Genomic DNA, 19,091 nt, shown 5'->3' on the forward strand with positions numbered 1-19,091 from the left:
ATCCACCTGATTGGCAACCTTCAAAGATCTATGTACATAGACCCCAAGATCCCTCTGTTCCTCCACCTGACTAAGAACCCTACCATTAACCCTGTATTCCGCATTCTTATTTGTTCTTCCAAAATGGATAACCTCACACTTGGCAGGGTTGAACTCCATCTGCCACTCCTCAGCCCAGCTCTGCATCATATCTAAGTCCCTCTGCAGCCGACAACAGCCCTCCTCACTGTCCACAACTCCACCTATCTTCGTATCATCTGCAAATTTACTGACCCACCCTTCGACTCCCTCATCTAAGTCATTAATAAAAATTACAAACAGCAGAGGACCCAGAACTGATCCCTGCGGAACTCCACTTGTAACTGGGCTCCAGGCTGAATATTTACCATCTACCACCACTCTCTGCCTTCGACCGGTTAGCCAGTTTTCTATCCAATTGGCCAAATTTCCCTCTATCCCATGCCTCCTGACTTTCCGCATAAGCCTACCATGGGGAACCTTATCAAATGCCTTACTAAAATCCATGTACACTACATCCACTGCTCTACCCTCATCCACATGCTTGGTCACCTCCTCGAAGAATTCAATAAGCCTTGTAAGGCAAGACCTACCCTTCACAAATCCGTGCTGGCTGTCCCTAATCAAGCAGTGTCTTTCCAGATACTCATAAATCCTATCCCTCAGTACCCTTTCCATTACTTTGCCTACCACAGAAGTAAGACTAACTGGCCTGTAATTCCCGGGGTTATCCCTATTCCCTTTTTTGAACAGGGGCACAACATTCGCTACTCTCCAGTCCCCTGGTACCACCCCCGTTGCCAGTGAAGACGAGAAGATCATTGCCAACGGTACTGCAATTTCCTCTCTTGCTTCCCACGTAATCCTAGGATATATCCCATCAGGCCCGGGGGACTTGTCTATCCTCAAGTTGTTCAAAATGTCCAACACATCTTCCTTCCTAACAGGTATCTCTTCTAGCTTAACAGTCCGTTTCACTCTCTCCTCTTCAACAATACGGTCCCTCTCGATCGTAAATACTGAAGAGAAGTACTTGTTCAAGACCTCTCCTATCTCTTCCGACTCAATACACAGTCTCCCACTACTGTCCTTGATCGGACCTACCCTCGTTCTCGTCATTCTCAGGTTTCTCACATACGCATAAAATGCCTTGGGGTTATCCTTGATCCTATCCGCCAAGGATTTTTCATGCCCTCTCTTAGCTCTCCTAATCCCTTTCTTCAGGTCCCTTCTGGCTATCCTGTATCCCTCCACTGCTCTGTCTGAACCCTGTTTCCTCAACCTTATGTAAGCCTCCTTCTTCCTCTTTACTAGACATTCAACCTCCCTCGTCAACCAAGGCTCCCTCACATGACCATTTCTTTCCTGCCTGATCGGTACATACATATCAAGGACACGTCGTATCTGCTCCTTGAAAAAGTTCCACATTTCCACCACATCCTTCCCTGACAGCCTATGCTCCCAACGTATGCTCCTCAAATCCTGTCTTACAGCATCGTAATTTCCCTTCCCCCAATTGTAAAATCTACCTTGTTGTGCGCACCTATCTCTCTCCATAACCAAGGTGAAAGTCACAGAATTGTGGTCACCATCACCAAAATGTTCACCCACTAACAAGCCCACCACTTGTCCCGGTTCATTACCGAGTACCAAATCCAATATGGCCTCCCCTCTGGTTGGACACTCTACATACTGCGTTAGAAAAGCTTCCTGGACACAGTGCACAAACACCGCCCCATCCAATCTACTTGATCTAAAGAGCTTCCAATCAATATTTGGGAAGTTGAAGTCGCCCATGACTACGACCCTGTGGCTTCTGCACCTTTCCAAAATCTGTTTCCCAATCTGTTTCTCCACATCTCTGCTGCTATCGGGGGGCCTATAATAAACACCCAACAAGGTGACTGCACCTTTCCTATTTCTGACTTCAGCCCATACTACCTCCAGAGGCAGAGCCCCCTCAAACTTCCTTTCTGCAGCCGTTATACCATTTCTAATTAGCAATGCCACCCCCCCTCCTTTTTTACCACCCTCCCTAATCTTACTGAAACATCTGTAACCAGGAACCTCCAACAGCCATTCCTGTCCCTCATCTATCCATGTTTCCGTGATGGCCACAACATCGTCGTCCCAGGTACCGATCCACGCCTTAAGTTCACCCACCTTATTTCTGATACTCCTTGCGTTGAAGTATACGCACTTGAGCCCATCTCTGTGTCCGCAAGTAGTCCCTGTCAGTGCTACCTTCTCCACAGCCTCCCTACAGTCTTGGGCATCCTGACACACAGCTAGCTTACTTGCTGGACTACAAGTCCGGATCCCATCCCCCTGCCAAATTAGTTTAAACCCCCCCCGAAGAGTGCTAGCAAACCTATCCCCCAGGATATTGGTGCCCTTCTGGTTCAGGTGCAACCCGTCCTGTTTATACAGGTCCCACCTTCCCCAGAATGCAGTCCAATTGTCCAAATATCTGAAGCCCTCCCTCCTACACCATCCTTGCAGCCACGTGTTCAACTGCACTCTCTCCCTATTCTTTGCCTCACTGTCACGTGGCACCGGCAACAACCCAGAGATGACGACTCTGTCTGTCCTAGCTTTTAGCTTCCAGCCTAACTCCTTGAGCTCTTGAATGACCTCCCCACCCCTCTTCCTACCTATGTCGTTGGTGCCAATGTGTACCACGACATCTGGCTGCGCACCCTCCCCCTTAAGGATTCTGAAGACACGGTCCGAGACGTCTCGGACCCTAGCACCCGGGAGGCAACAAACCATCCGAGAGTCTCGCCCATGTCCACAGAACCGCCTGTCCGTCCCTCTAACTAGAGAGTCCCCTATAACTAGCGCTCTCCTCCTCTCCCCCTTTCCCTTCTGAGTCTCAGAGCCACAGACCCCTTCACTGCAGCTTACACCTGCAAGGCTGTCCCCCCCAACAGTTTCCAAAGCTGTATACTTATTTTTTAGGGGAACGACCACAGGGGAACCCTGCACTGCCTGCTTCTTCCCCTTCCCACCTCTAACTGTTACCCAGCTACCTCTGTTCTCCGGCGTAACTATGTCCCTGTAGCTTCTATCAATCACCCTCTCAGCCTCTCGAATAATCCTCAGTTCATCCAACTCCAGTTCCAGTTCCCTAACTCGTTCGGTGAGGATCAGGATCTGACTGCATTTCCTGCAGACGAAGTCGGCAGGAGTATCGGTGGTCACCCCTACCTCAAACATCCTGCAGGAGGAACATTCCACCGCCTGCGCTGCCATGACTGTACACTTTGTCTCCAAAAACAAGAACACTGAGTCACTTACCTGTGGACTTTAAAGTTAGGTTAGAGGAGGAGGGTGGGAGGGAGGCCCTACGAAAGTAGGACCTGGGGTCTAGAACACACCCACTCAAATACTAATCACTTACCTTCCCGCCCAGCTATGCGCTCCAACCTCACTTCCGCTGCCCGCTACAGGTAAGTAATTTTGAAACAAACTGTCTTACCTTAGCTGTAGTCTCCCGGGTTTGCTTTTCCTCGGCCGCTGCTCCCACTGTACCATGAACTGGAGAGTCTCCTAACACAATCGATCTCTTGAAACCCGACATGGTCCTCATTGCATCAGAGCCAGTCTTAATAACAGAAACCTGGCTGTTTGTGCTATATTCCCCAGAGAATCCATCACCCCCTACATTTTCCAAAACAGCATACTAGTTTGAAATGGCCACGGAAGACTCCTGTACTAACTGCCCACTATCTTACCTTTCCTAGAGTTAACCCATCTATGTGACTGTCTCTGCAACTTTTCCCCCTTCCTATAACTGCCAGCCATCACATCCACTTGCTCTTGTAAAGTCCTCGTTGCCTCTGTCTCTCCAACTGATCCATTCAATCTGATAGGATTCGCAACCAATGGCATTTATTGCAGATATAATCCTCAGTAACCCGTAAACTCTCCCTAAACTCCCATATTTGACAAAAAGAGCATATCACTCTACTGAAGGCCATTTTTGCTTCTTTCAATCTATAAAGCCAGAAAATAGTACTGTCTTATTCCTCAACAAAATACTGCTCCAGGTTATATTAATACTTTGGCTTATATTTTTAAGTTTAATTGAGAGACATATCTCAATATAACATATAATCAAGAAAGAACTCACTCTACTCACTACTGCAGACTTACTGTAAGGCCATGCTTAAAATATTCATTTAGCTGTTTCTTTGCTGTGACCTCTCCCAAACAGGTTTCTCCAAGATTAGTCATGAATTTCACTGTTTGTTAGTTTTCCCAGACACACTCCACACTCCCAGCCTCTAAGAAATCTCATGGCACTTTTTAGATCTGCTTACAGGACACTTCTGCACTTCAATGCTGCACCTTGGACTACGCTCATAACTATCATTGCAATACTGCACCAAGGACACTGTGCATTCAGGGACACACACCCAGCTTATGGATTGCACCAAGCCACATCACTGGGCTCTTCACTCGCTATCAAAGCGCCCATTGGCTCTGAGTTTGTCTGGATGCTGACAACATCCCTGCCATGCATTTTCTTGCCTTTGTGTGCTTTGTCTCCTCGGCCATAAATACTAGGTTCATGCTACTTCTGTCTTGCTTTGCCCCTTGGCATATATACATAGCTTGACATGATTGTCACCAGGCCTCCGATAAATCAAGAGGGATAGCCTTCACTCAGGGGTTCTGGTACAATAAGTCAAGGGCAACCTCCTGTACCAGTTCAGGAGCTTGGACATGGTTAGCCAGCCACTCAAGGTGGTCAGAGTCAGGATCGTTTCCAACTGAGAGGTGAGGTGCTGAATGTCAGGCAGCTCACCATAAATCTTGACTCTTTCTGTCCTATTGTGCACTGCTTTTCTCCTCAAATGAGCGAATGACATATATTACAAGAGGTGAGAGTGAGTGGCAGAAATGTTACTTTTAGTGCAGAAGGGGAGATATCTTGAATGAGTGAACAGGCATTGCAGAGGGCACACAGGGTTAATGGTGTTGGGAGTTGGGATGGGTGACATTGAGTGAGGGAAGATGTTGCAGGCAATAGTGTGAGTGAAAGAACATGATCTCTGGCGGGATGTAGATATAGAAGCAAAGTGAGACTGTGTGTGAGGTATCAGAGAGAAGATGGTGGCAGTTGCACTGGCAGACTGAAGAAGGTCATTGACCCTGTTTTTGCTCCACTGACGCTGCCAGACCTGCTGAGTATTTCCAGCATTTTCAGATTTTGTTTCTGATTTCCAGTCTCCACAATTTCCCCTCTTCACCAGTTCCCATCTAACTTAGAAACCGTCAACCTTCAACATCTTCCGGCTCCAATGAAAGCATAATGACCTGAAACATCAACTCTGTTTTTCTCTCTACAGATGATCCAGACCTCCTGAAATTGAGTATTATACATGGCTCAGCACGACAAGACATGACTTATGTAACAAACAAACTGAGTTAGAACATGTCAGTTAATTCACTATTAGCACAGTAATTACATATTCAAACGCTTTGCAGATTTCAGTCCAATACTCTCTATACTGATCACTTTCTGCAGGCCTACTTTAGATTAAGAGTGCTCAAGTAAATATTTGAAAGTGAGCAGCAATTTCATAAATTCAATAAACACAGAAAGAGGCCAATCAGCCCATTGATACCATTGCTAGTTCTCTGTCAATCCAGTCAGTTCCATTCCTCCGCTCTGCTCCTGTGGTCCAGTGCATTAATTTTCTTCAAACAGGGCCCGGGATAGGAGGGTGCATTAGAAACCAGTAACCAGGGTTGGGGCCCAATGTGGTAGGGTCAGATTTATGGGGTCTGCTTTTCTCAGGTCAGGGCTGCTGTGCTCTAGTTGGGGGTGGGACTGGTATGCTCCAGTCAGGGACCAGATGCAAGATTAGGTACTCATGATTTCTGTGCATGCTCTTCCCTGCAAGTGTCAATCCAAATTCCTTTTGAAATCATTGATCACTGTAGAATTCTTCAAATTGGTTGCAGAACACCTCAGGGCTCCCTGAGAATGTATTCAGAATCATCTAAGTACCAGTGTCTATTCTAAGTTAGCAAAGAGTTAATGACTCTTCTGACTTTGCATCTTGCTCTCAGTGGTCTTCTCACACGTGAACAATTCCAGATCCTGCCTTGTACAGTATTCACTGGCTTGGCCTGTGAAAGGGCAGTGCCTGGAAGCGACAGTGAACGTGAGAACAATCACTCACTTCCTCCATGGAGAGGGGCAGAATGCTGGGAAACAGAGGGAGTTTCCTCCACACTCACACCCTCCAAGTCACAGTAAAACCTGTCTGATTGTGCCCTTTTGTCAGTCTGTGAGAATTTCAGATATATCAGCTATTCAATTGTAGACATAATTATCCTTTGTCCTTGGAATGAATTGTTTTTTTTCAGAACTACAGTTAATTGTGTTTTTTTTTATGAAATGCTTCCATCGAACAAAGATCCCCTCTGAGGGGTTAGATGCTTCTTCTATGAAGATATCCTGTAAAACAATTAGGTCAGGCAAAATTATTTCACCAACATAAATTTTGATTCAAAATCTGTTTGCAAATATACTTACAGCCTTGACCCAGTGACATACTCCAGCTCAACAGTTTTTTTAAAGATCTATACCTAACTTCATTCCAATTGCCTGAATAATCACAAAGTTAATTATTCCACCATTGGTGGCTGTGCATACAGCTGTCTCTCGACCCTAAAATCTGGAATTACTGCTCCACAGCACTTCCCCTCACTACAATTCTGTCCCCCTTTAAGATGATCCTTAAAAACCCATGTTTATTTTGGTTACCTATCCTAATGTCTCCCCTTATCTTATTCACTTGTGGGACATGGGCATCACTGGCTGCCTTTGAAAAAATGGTGAGCTGACCTCTTGAACCGCTGCAGTTTATATGCTGAAGATAGATTCATAATGTCCATAGGGAAGGAATCCCGTGGTTCATTGTCAAACTATCAATCTGAGACTGGTACAGTTTAGAAAAGAAGCAAGTCAAACAGTCAGGGCAGGCAGGCACAAAGCAGAGAACAAGGTGAGACTGGTAAATTAAACTGCATTTATTTCAATGCATGAGGCCTAACAGGGAAGACAGATAAACTCAGGGCATGGTTAGGAACATGGGACTGAGATATCATAGTAATTACAGAAATGTGGCTCAGGGATGGACAGGACTGGCAGCTTAATGTTTCAGGGTACAAATGCTACAGGACAGAAAGGGAGGTGGGATTGAGGGGAGGTAGGTGGCAGTGGTGGAAGCAGTGGCGTTTTAATAAGGAATGGTATTAAGGCTGTACTTCGGGAGAATATTCCCGGAAAAACATCCAGGGAAGTTATTTGATTGGAACTGAGAAATAAGAAAGGGATGATCACCTTATTGGGATTGTATTATAGATCCCCTAATAGTCAGTGGGAAATTGAGAAACAAATTTGTAAGGAGATTTCAATTATCTGTAAGAATAATAGGGTGATTATGGTAGGGGATTTTAACTTTCCAAACATAGGCCAGAACTGCCAAAGTATTAAGGGTTTAGATGGAAAGAATTTGTTAAGTGTGTACATGAAAATTTTATGAGTCAGTATGTGGATGTACCTACTCGGGAAGGTGCAAAACCTGATCTATTCTTGGGAAATAAGGCAGGGCAGGTGACTGAGGTGTCAGTGGGGGAGCACTTTGGGGCCAGCAACCATACTTTTAGTAGTTTTAAAATAGTGATGGAAAAGGATAGACTAGATCTAAAAATTGAAGTTCTAAACTGGAAGAAGGCTAATTTTGATGTTATTAGGCAAGAACTTTCAAAAGCTGATTGGGGGCAGATGTTTGCAGGGAAAGGCACTGAGGATGTCACCTAGACAGGGGACGAAACGTTTGCAAGATAAATTCCCAGCTCGGCGAACAGAACCACAACAGGGAAAGGGACAGTTTGAAAATGGGAAGCCTTCAGAAATGAGGTAATGAGAGTCCAGAGACAGTATATTCCTGTTAGGGTGAAAGGAAAGGCTGGTAGGTGTAGGGAATGCTGGATTATTAGAGAAATTGAGAGTTTGCTTAATAAAAGAAGGAAGCATATGTCAGGTAGAGACAGGATAGATCGAGTGAATCCTTAGAAGAGTATAAAGGCTGTAGGAGTATACTTAAGAGGGAAGTCAGGAAGGCAAAAAGGGGACATGAGATAGCTTTGGCAAATAGGGTGAAGGAGAATCCAATGGAATTTTACAAATACGTTAAGGACAAAAGGGTAACTTGGGAGATCAAAGATCAGCAAGGCGAACTTTGTGTGGAGCCACTGGAGAGGGGGGAGATACTGAACGAGTATTTTGTATCAGTGTTTACTATGGAAAAGGACATGGAAGATATAGAGTGGAGGGACATAGATAGTGGCATCATGAAAAATGTCCATATTACAGAGGAGGAAATGCTGGATGTCTTGAAACGCAAAAAGGTGGATAAGGCATTCAACAAGGTTTCCCATGGGAGACTGGTTAGCAAGGTTAGATCTCATGGAATACAGGGAGAACTAACCATTTGAATACAGAACTGGCTCGAAGGTAGAAGGCAGAGGGTGGTGGAGGGTTGTTTTTCAGACTGGAGGCCTGTGACCAGTGGAGTGCCCCAGGGATCGGTGCTGGGTCCACTACTTTTTGTGATTAAAAATAAATGATTTGGGTGTGAACATAGGAGGTATAGTTAGTAAGTTTGCAGATGACCCCAAAATTGGAGGAGTAGTGGACAGTGAGGATGGTGTCCTCAGATTAGAACTGGATCTTGATCAGATGGGCCAATGGGCTTAGGAGTGGCAGATAGAGTTTAATTTAAATGGGAAGTGCTGCATTTTGGGAAAGCAAATACAGTTAATGGTAAGGTCCTACGAAGTGTTGCTGAACAAAGAGACCATGGAGTGCAGATTCATAGCTCCTTGAAAGTAGAGTCACAGGTAGATAGGATAGTGAAGAAGGTGTTTGGTATGCTTTCCTTCATTGGTCAGAGTACTGAGTATAGGAATTGGGAGGTCATGTTGTGGCTGTACAGGACATTGGTTAGGCCTCTCTTGGAATACTGTGTGCAATTCTGCTCTCCTTCCTATCAGAAGAATGTTGTGAAACTTGAAAGGGTTCAGCAAAAGATTTGCAAGGATGTTGCCAGGGTTGGAGGATTTGAGCTATAGGGAGAGGCTGGGACTGATTTCCCTGGAGCATCAGAGGTTGAGGAATGACCCTATAGAAGTTTATAAAATCATGAGGGGCATGGATAGGATAAGTATACAAGGTCTTTTCCCTGGGGTGGGTGAGTCCAGAACTTGAGGGCATAGGTTTAGGGTGAGAGAGGAAAGATATAAAAGAGACCCAAGGGACAGTTTTTTTTTTATGCAAACGGTGGTGCGTGTGGGGAATGAGCTGCCAGAGGAGGCTGGTACAATTGCAGCATTTAGGAGGCATCTGGATGGGTAAATGATTAGGAAGGGTTTAGAGGAATATGGGCTAACAGGAAAGGAGAGGTTACCCTGTTAGGAATTTTCTAATGACCTCCAAATAGTTCCAGAGATGTAGAGGATAGGATAGCAAAGATGATCCTTGATAGGAGCAAGAGTAACAGGGTTGTTATTATGAGGTCTTTAACTTTCCAAGTATTGACTGGGAATACTATAGTTCAAGTACTTTAGATGGGTCAGTCTTTGTCCAACGTGTGCAGGAGGGTTTCCTGACACAGTATGCAGACAGGCCAACAAGGGGTGAGGCCACATTAGATTTGGTAGTGAGTAATAAACCCGGCCAGGTGTTAGATTTGGAGGAGGTGAGCACTTTGGTGATAGTGACCACAGTTTGGTTACGTTTACTTTAGTGATGGAAGGGGACACGTATATACTGCTGGGCAAGAGTTATAGCTGAGGAAATGGCAATTATGATGCGATTAGGCAAGATTTAGGATGCATAGGATGGGGAAGGAAACTGCAGGGGTGGGCACAATTGAAATGTGAAGCTTATTCAAGGACCAGCTACTGCAGGTCCTTGATAAGTATGTACAGGTCAGGCAAGGAGGAAGTTGTTGAGCACAGGAGCCGTGGTTTACTAAGAAAGTTGAATCTCTTGTCAAGAGAAAGAAGGAGGCTTATGTTAGGATGAGGTGTGATGGCTCAGTTAAGTTGCTTGAGAGTCCCAAGTTAGCTAGGAAAGACCTAAAGAGAGCTAAGAAGAGCCAGCAGGGGACATTAGACATCATTGGCAGATAGAATCAAGGAAAAACCTAAGGTTTTCTATAGCTATATCAGGAATAAAAGCATGATTATAGTAAGATTACGGCCAATCAAGTGTCGTAGTAGGAATTTGTGCATGGAGTCAGAGGAGTTAGGGGAAGCGCTAAATGAATACTTTTTGTCAGTATTCACATAAGAAAAAGACAATGTGGTCAAGGTGAATACTGAGATACAGGCTACTAGACTAAATGGGATTGAGGTGTATAAGGAAGACGTGTTAGCAATTCTGGAAAGTGTAAAACTAGATAAGTCCCCTGGGCCGAATGGGATTTATCCTGTGATTCTCTGGGAAGCCAGGCAGGAGATTGCTGAGCCTTTGGCTTTGATCTTTGTGTCATCCTTTTCTGCAGGAATGGTGCCAGAAGGCTGGAGGATAGCAAATATTATTCCCTTGTTCAAGAAGGGGAGTAGAGACAACCCTGGAAATTATAGACCTGTGACCCTTACTTTGGTTGTGGGTAAAGTGTTGGAAAGGGTGATAAGAGATAGGATTTATGATCATCTAAAGAGGAATAAATTGATTAGGGATAGTCAACGAGGTTTTGCGAAGGGTAGGTCGTGCCTCACAAACCTTGCTGAGTTTTTTGAGAAGGTGACCAAACAGGTGGATGAGGGTAAAGCAGTTGATGTGGTGTATATGGATTTCAGTAAGGCATTTGGTAAGATTCCCCACGGTAGACTATTGCATGGGATTGAGGGGGATTTAGGGGTTTGGATCTGAAATTGGCTAGCTGAAAGAAGATAGAGAGTGGTGGTTGATGGGAAATATTCATCCTGGAGATCAGTTACTAGTGGGGTACTGTAAGGATCTGTTTTGGAGCCATTATTGTTTGTTATTTATATAAATGACGAAGGCATAGAAGGATAGGTTAGTAAATTTGTGGATGATACTGACGTCGGTAGAGTTGTGGATAGTGACAAAGGATGTTGTAGGTTACAGAGAGACATAGATAAGCTGCAGAGCTGAGCTGAGAAGTGGTAAATGGAATTTAATGCTGAAAAGTGTGAGGTGAATCACTTTGGAAGGAGTAACGGGAATGCAGAATACTGGGCTAATGGTAAGATTCTTGGTAGCGTAGATGAGCAGAGAGACCTCGGTGTCCAGGTACATAGATCCTTGAAAGTTGCCACCCAGGTTGATAGCATTGTTAAGAAGGCATATGGTGTGTTAGCTTTTATTGGTAGAGGGACTAAGTTTTGGAACCATGAGATCATGCTGCAGCTGTCCAAAACTCTGGTGCAGCCACATTTGGAGTATTGCGTACAGCTCTGGTCACCACATTATAGAAAGGATGTGGAAGCTTTGGAAAGGATTCAGAGGAGATTTACCACGATGTTGCCTGGTATGGAGGGAAGGTCTTACAAGGAAAGACTAAGGGACTTGAGGCTGTTTTCGTTAGAGAGAAGAAGGATGATACGCAACTTAATTGAGACCTATAAGATAATCATAAGGTTAGATAGGTTGGACAATGAGAGCTTTTTTCCTCGGATGGCAATGGCTGGCACAAGGGGATATAGCTTTAAATTGAGGGATAATAAATATAAAACAGATGTCAGAGGTAGTTTCTTTACTGAGACAGTAGTAGGGTCGTGGAACACACTGCCTACAACAGTCATGGACTCACCATCATTAAGGGCATTTAAATGGTCATTGGATAGGCATATGGATGAGAATGGAATACTGTAGGATAGATGGGCTTCAGATTAATTCCACAGTAACATCGAGGGCTGAAGGGCCTGTACTGTGCTGTAATGTTCTATGTTCTATGTTCTATTTTCTGTGCTGGCAAATGGAACTAGATTAGGTTGGGATATCTGGTCTGCATGGATGAGTTGGGACTGAAGGGTCTGTTTCCATGCTGTACATCTCTATGACTATGACTCTATCCTGTGAAGGGTCTTGGTACATTGGTGGTGTGAACTTGCTAAGGAAGTAAAGCACAGGTGATGTAGGGGAGCCTTGCAACTATTCTGCACAGCTGAGCTGAGATGATGGTTGTTTTGCAAACTATTTGACCACTGGGGCATTACATCCACATGCCACCTGACATACAAACATTCAAGCATGGGTCACTGTAAGATGATCAGGTGCAGAAACTTTGTTGAGTGCCCCCAGAATTACTCAGTGATACCGACGAGTTCCAAAGATCGCTGTTTGTATTGAAATCATTCAGGACACACCGACCAAGCATGGGATCTTGGTCCATTCTAATCCATGTGATTTTTTAAAAAAAAATCAGGTAGTGTATTTACCAAGAGGGCAAATTTTGACTTATTTCTGTGTCAGACCTTTGCAGGTTCAATAATTTGTGAAACAAGCTACAAGTGCCTCTACATCTCATGCCAAACTCTTTTGCATGACTCAATTCAGTTGCAGTAATTCTGCAACTGCGTGACCTGCCATTACTTATCCTTTCAATTCTTCAATGCTAATCTTCGAAAGCAATTGTTTTAGGTACTGATGTTTGCAAATACCAGCTGAAAGTTATCCTTGAAATTATCTTCTAAGCACGCTCGTGCAAATGTTAATATTTAGCTGCCTGCGGCCTGTTCTGTTGGTTTAATGATTACCTGCAAATGTTGGAGTGGTGATATTCATGTGATCACTGTAGGACATGGGTCATGTCAGAGCCCAGCACTGACTTGAACTGGAACAACTAGAGTGAATTAAGCCAGCACAGAATCTTATGAAGCTTTTGAATGGGCTGTCACAGGATGGAGAAGGCTGACATTGAGTTCTTTATTACGTCCCAGCATTAGACAGGTATTCTTAAACCATATGTGAAAGGGATGGAGCTCCACAACAGCAACTTACGTATTTATATATTATTGTTAAAATAATTAAATGTCCCAAGGCACTTAATCGGACTGTTATAAAACAATGAATAACACAAAGACCTGATATCCCAATCTAATCTAGTCCCATTTGCCAGCACAGAAAATAGAATATAGAACATAGAACATTACAGCACAGTACAGGCCCTTCAGCCCTCGATGTTGCACAGACCTGTGGAATTAATCTGAAGCCCATCTATCCTACACTATTCCACTGAGATGTTAATTCAAATGATTTAAAAAAAGATTAAGGAGCTAGGTGTTCACGAGTGTTTTAAAGAGGGAAGTGGACAGTTAAAGAGGCAAACGTAACATCCATTAACAAGAAATGACTCAAAAAAATGATCCTGTAGCCCATCAGCAGAATTGCACTGACTGTCAAAAACATTCCAGCCATAGGTTTAAGATCCATGAGGCCCTTTTAACTGCCCATTCAGTTGTATCTGTGCTGCTGCATTTCGCTGAGTTTCAGATGTCCTGTAACTTTTGCTAAGCCTGGTCCAATGGCCTGGACAATAGGTGAAATAACTCCACAGAGCTTGTATCCTGTCACCAAGTCACTCTTTATTTACACGTGGAAAGTCTTTGACATTGATGCAGCTCTCAGAGTGAATAGAACCTCTACTACTCCTGTTTATATCTGTCAGTCAGGGTGTCCTGATTAAACTGAGCAGCCCCAGTCAGGGAACTCATATTCTATGAGGTCCACTGGGCTGACCTTATTACAATTACTACAGTAGGTGCCCCCGGGTGCTATCTGTGTGTCACCAGCATCATGGATCAACTCACGTTCAGCCCCAATAAGTGTCAGCAGGTTGATGTGGTCCTCATCTGGGACCTCAACTACCACTTTGGGCTTGTACTTATATAGCATCTTTAACTTAGTAAAATACTGCTATTTTCTCATTGAAGAAATGATTAAACCAAATGGAATACCAAGGCAAGAAAGGAGACACAGAAGAATAAGCAACTAAATGTTTAGTCAAAGGATTGTCTAAAAGTAGAGTTGTAAAAATGTTTTAGGGAGAAGTTCCAGAGTTTGGGCCAGGCAAATAAAAAATCAGCTGCCCATGGTGGAGTTAAGAAACTGAGGGATACGCAAGAGGCCAAATTTAGATAAGCATATAGACTGATATGGTTGGAAGAGATTACAGAGCTAGGAAGGGGAAAGACCATGAAGGGATGAGAAAACAACAATAAGAATTTTAAAATTTGGCTTCACTGGACTGAAAACTGGTAAAGGCCAGGCAGCAAGAGGGTGATGGTTGAATGAGACTCGATTTGAGTTATGATAAGCATAGCAGAGTTTAGATAAGCTCCAGTTTACAGAAGATACAATATAGGTAGATAGCCAACAGAGCATTGGAAAAGCTGACATAATAAGAAAGGTTTGGATGAGGGTTTCAGCAGTAGATATTCTGAGGCAGGGGTAGAGATAAGCACTATTAGAATGATTTAAGTAAGCAGCCTTGGAGGTGCATATGGAATCAGAAGCTCAGCTCAGGCTGCTCGAACGTTAAGGTTGAGAACTGCCTGGATTTGAGAAAGAAGGAAATAAGTTGCATTTATATTACAATATTCACAACCTCATGACTTTCTAAAGCAAGCAATTTGTTTGAAGTGCACAAGCATCCACTGTCTCCACCACCAACACTCAGTCACAGCAGTGTATGCTGCAAGATACACTACAGAAATTCACCAAAGATCCTTAAACAGCACCTTCCAAACCCGGGATAATTTCCATCTAGAAGGACAAGGGCAGCAGATGCATGGGAACACTGTCACCTGCAAGATCCCCTCCAAGTCACTCATCATGCTCACTTGGAAATATATTGCCATACTCTCACTATTGCTAGGTCAAAATCCTGGAATAGAACATAGAACAATACAGCACAGAACAGGCCCTTCGGCCCACAATGTTGTGCCGAACCTCCATCCTAGATTAAGCACCCATCCATGTACCTATCCAAATGCCGCTTAAAGGTCGCCAATGATTCTGACTCTACCACTCCCACGGGCAGCGCATTCCATGCCCCCACCACTCTCTGGGTAAAGAACCCACCCCTGACATCTCCCCTATACCTTCCACCCTTCACCTTAAATTTATGTCCCCTTGTAACACTCTGTTGTACCCGGGGAAAAAGTTTCTGACTGTCTACTCTATCTATTCCTCTGATCATCTTATAAACCTCTATCAAGTCACCCCACATCCTTCGCCATTCCAACGAGAAAAGGCCGAGAACTCTCAACCTATCCTCGTACGACCTATTCTCCATTCCAGGCAACATCCTAGTAAATCTTCTCTGCACCCTCTCCAAAGCTTCCACATCTTTCCTAAAGTGAGGTGACCAGAACTGCACACAGTACTCCAAATGTGGCCTAACCAAAGTCCTGTACAGCTGCAACATCACTTCACGACTCTTGAATTCAATCCCTCTGCTAATGAACGATAATACACCATAGGCCTTCTTGCAAACTCTATCCACCTGAGTGGCAACTTTCAAAGATCTATGTACATAGACCCCAAGATCCCTCTGTTCCTCCACCTGACTAAGAACCCTACCATTAACCCTGTATTCCGCATTCTTATTTGTTCTTCCAAAATGGACAACCTCACATTTGGCAGGGTTGAACTCCATCTGCCACTCCTCAGCCCAGCTCTGCATCATATCTAAGTCCCTTTGCAAACGACAAATGCCCTCCTCACTGTCCACAACTCCACCTATCTTCGTATCATCTGCAAATTTACTGACCCACCCTTCGACTCCCTCATCCAAGTCATTAATAAAAATTACAAACAGCAGAGGACCCAGAACTGATCCCTGCGGAACTCCACTTGTAACTGGGCTCCAGGCTGAATATTTACCATCTACCACCACTCTCTGCCTTCGACCGGTTAGCCAGTTTTCTATCCAATTGGCCAAATTTCCCTCTATCCCATGCCTCCTGACTTTCCGCATAAGCCTACCATGGGGAACCTTATCAAATGCCTTACTAAAATCCATGTACACTACATCCACTGCTCTACCCTCATCCACATGCTTGGTCACCTCCTCGAAGAATTCAATAAGCCTTGTAAGGCAAGACCTACCCTTCACAAATCCGTGCTGGCTGTCCCTAATCAAGCAGTGTCTTTCCAGATACTCGTAAATCCTATCCCTCAGTACCCTTTCCATTACTTTGCCTACCACAGAAGTAAGACTAACTGGCCTGTAATTCCCAGGGTTATCCCTATTCCCTTTTTTGAACAGGGGCACAACATTCGCTACTCTCCAGTCCCCTGGTACCACCCCCGTTGACAGTTGACAAATGCTTTCCCTAATACCATTGTGGGTCAACCTACAGCAAGTGGTCTACAGTGATTCGAGAAAGCAGCTCACTACTACTTGCTCAAGGGCAATTGGGACAGGGAATAAGTACTGGCCAGCCAGTGACAACCAACTCTCACATCCCAAAAGTGAATGAAAAAAACATTCAGGGAAGGCCATGGCCAATTCTTGCAAAACAATAGACCATAAGTAATTATGTGAAAATGAAAGATAATCTATTTTGCTAATGTCAGTGGAGTACTAAATAATAACCAGAACACCAAGAAGAAATTATCTGTAAATTTTCCAAAAAAAAAGTCACAGGGCTTCTATGTCCAGCTGATTTAGCAATGCATCTGAGAGAAAGCATAGTATTGGTTGTGTCAGCCTAGATTTTGCATTTAAACGTCTGAAATGAGACTTAAACCCACATCCTCTGACTCAGAAGTGAAAGTAATATCCACTCAACCATAGATGAGACCAAGAGGATCCCAAGTCTGCATTGAGTTTGGGTGATCTCAGCTGTGGTATGGCAGTAAGAATGTCTTTGGGCCAAAGAATTATATTTTAAAAAAGTTTAATATCCCTGCAGTGTCTAACAGAGTAAAAACACTGGAAAAATATAATTCACCTATTGCAAGTGCAAAACTTAGACTTAGTTGACAGGAGTAACAAAACTGCAAAGGATACAGCATGATATAGATCCCAGACTCCCACATATTCCATCACCTGCTGTGTAAGAACCTGTCTAGTCCTCTTAACCTTGTTATCTGAAGCGCCAGGGGCAATGTGGGAGCTAGGGCAGTATTGGATGCCACAATATATTGTTCCAGTGTTTTGAGTGACTACGCTGTACCCATCAGCAATAAATAATTATTTCCTAACCAACATCATCAAAACAGATGATCTACTTATTATCTATCTAATTCAATTGTAAGAACTTACAACACACAAATTGGTTACTGTTTCCTGCAAAACAAGACTGACATTTCAAAAAGTACTGCATTGGCTGAAAAATGTTTTGCAACATTTTGAAATTATGAAAAGCATAATTTGAATCCAAATTTTTCTTTCATTCACAGAGGATTCGCAACTCCCAACAAATCCATACCTCTCCTGGTAACTAAGGTCAATGCTTCTTTGGCAAACACCCAGTCCTGTTGCATTTATCATCTGGCAATTAATCTTTCTAATTCCAAAAAACCTTGTGAATTTTGCCAAAACAGATATTGACAATTAGTGATTTTCCCATCACAATGATTTCTCCATCTCCCTCCACCTGGCTACAAGCCCAACATGATGTGTTAAGTGAAGTCCCAGTTTGTTCCCAGACTCTTCCATGACCCAGCTTTCCTGGAAGAGTTCCCCAGACTTTGCAACTTCTGAAATGTATTTTATTTCATTTTTGCTGGCCTCTTTAAATTGGAAAAGACTTAGAAAGTAGAATTATTTTTCCTTTCTATGCAAAATCATGGGAGTACTATAGGCCTCAAAAACACTCATCATCCTGGCTGGGACATATATTGGATGTTGTTTTATTCTTGCCCTGTCAGGAGCTCCTTACTTAACAGAATTTCAGAAATATATTTAGCACATGGACTTCAATTGTTTAAAATGTCCATCACCACATTTTCAAGTAGCAACTAGGTAAGGACAATAAATCCTGGAGGCTGTCATCCTGTGAATGATGTTTTTTAGAAAACCTTCTGTCGGTGCTTATTTGAAGAAGAATGGTTGGTCTGAACTCAGGATTGTGTTCTATCTAAAAAAAACTTAGGTTAGCTCTCTCCTGCAAGTCTCAGCAGGAAAAGAAGTCTCTCTCTGTCCACTCTACAGCTGCCCTTCAGACTAGAAATCTCTTCCACTGGCCTCCATGTCATAAACTCCCATCCACCATCCCTCTGCATATTGGGTAGTCCCCAGGTATAAGTGGCATTGAAATCCTGGCAACTGAGGCTACCAATTGCAAACAACTTACTTCTACTTGATTTGACAAAAGTTAATCCTTGATTTAAATATTGTGAGCTTGAAGGTTTGGGAAAGGCTATACTATTGACATATATCTCAAATCTGAATGCCAAGGATTGTTATTAATCAACTACTGGAAGGTACACAAAGTAATGAGTTCAGGGATTTAATTGTTACAATTCTTGCCTTTAACATGCCATGGGATAGCAACTTATCAAGATAAAATGATTGGACACTACTTTCTCTAGAAAATGCTTTGGTGAGATAGATTTTCAGTGTAGCATCATAACAGATTTACACTAGTATAACCTATCTGAAACATTGCATTGTAGTTATATAAACAATCTCAGTGTAACATTATACCTGAAGTAACCAAAATATCCCTTGCAGAACTTTATTAGATGGTACAGCGTGTCGAGATCAGCATACTCTGTGTAACATTGCACCTGATTTATAGCAATGCAGTATATTTCTCTGTGAAACATTAGCTAGTACAATGTATCTAATCTAGCATACAAGTGGGTACCATTATAGTAGATTTATACCACTGCATGTTCAGTATGAAGTTGAACTGGGGCAAACTGGATGTGGTGAGTTCAGCATTATGCTGCACATTAAACAGCTTTGCCATAATATGCTGAAACATCCTCAGAATGAAATTGAGTCATGCAAACTGGAAGTTGCAAGTTTGATCCCTGGTCTGTGCTGAGCTGGCTAATC

The sequence above is a fragment of the Chiloscyllium punctatum genome, chromosome 24 (assembly GCF_047496795.1).
Source record: "Chiloscyllium punctatum isolate Juve2018m chromosome 24, sChiPun1.3, whole genome shotgun sequence".
Taxonomy (NCBI): Eukaryota; Metazoa; Chordata; class Chondrichthyes; order Orectolobiformes; family Hemiscylliidae; genus Chiloscyllium; species Chiloscyllium punctatum.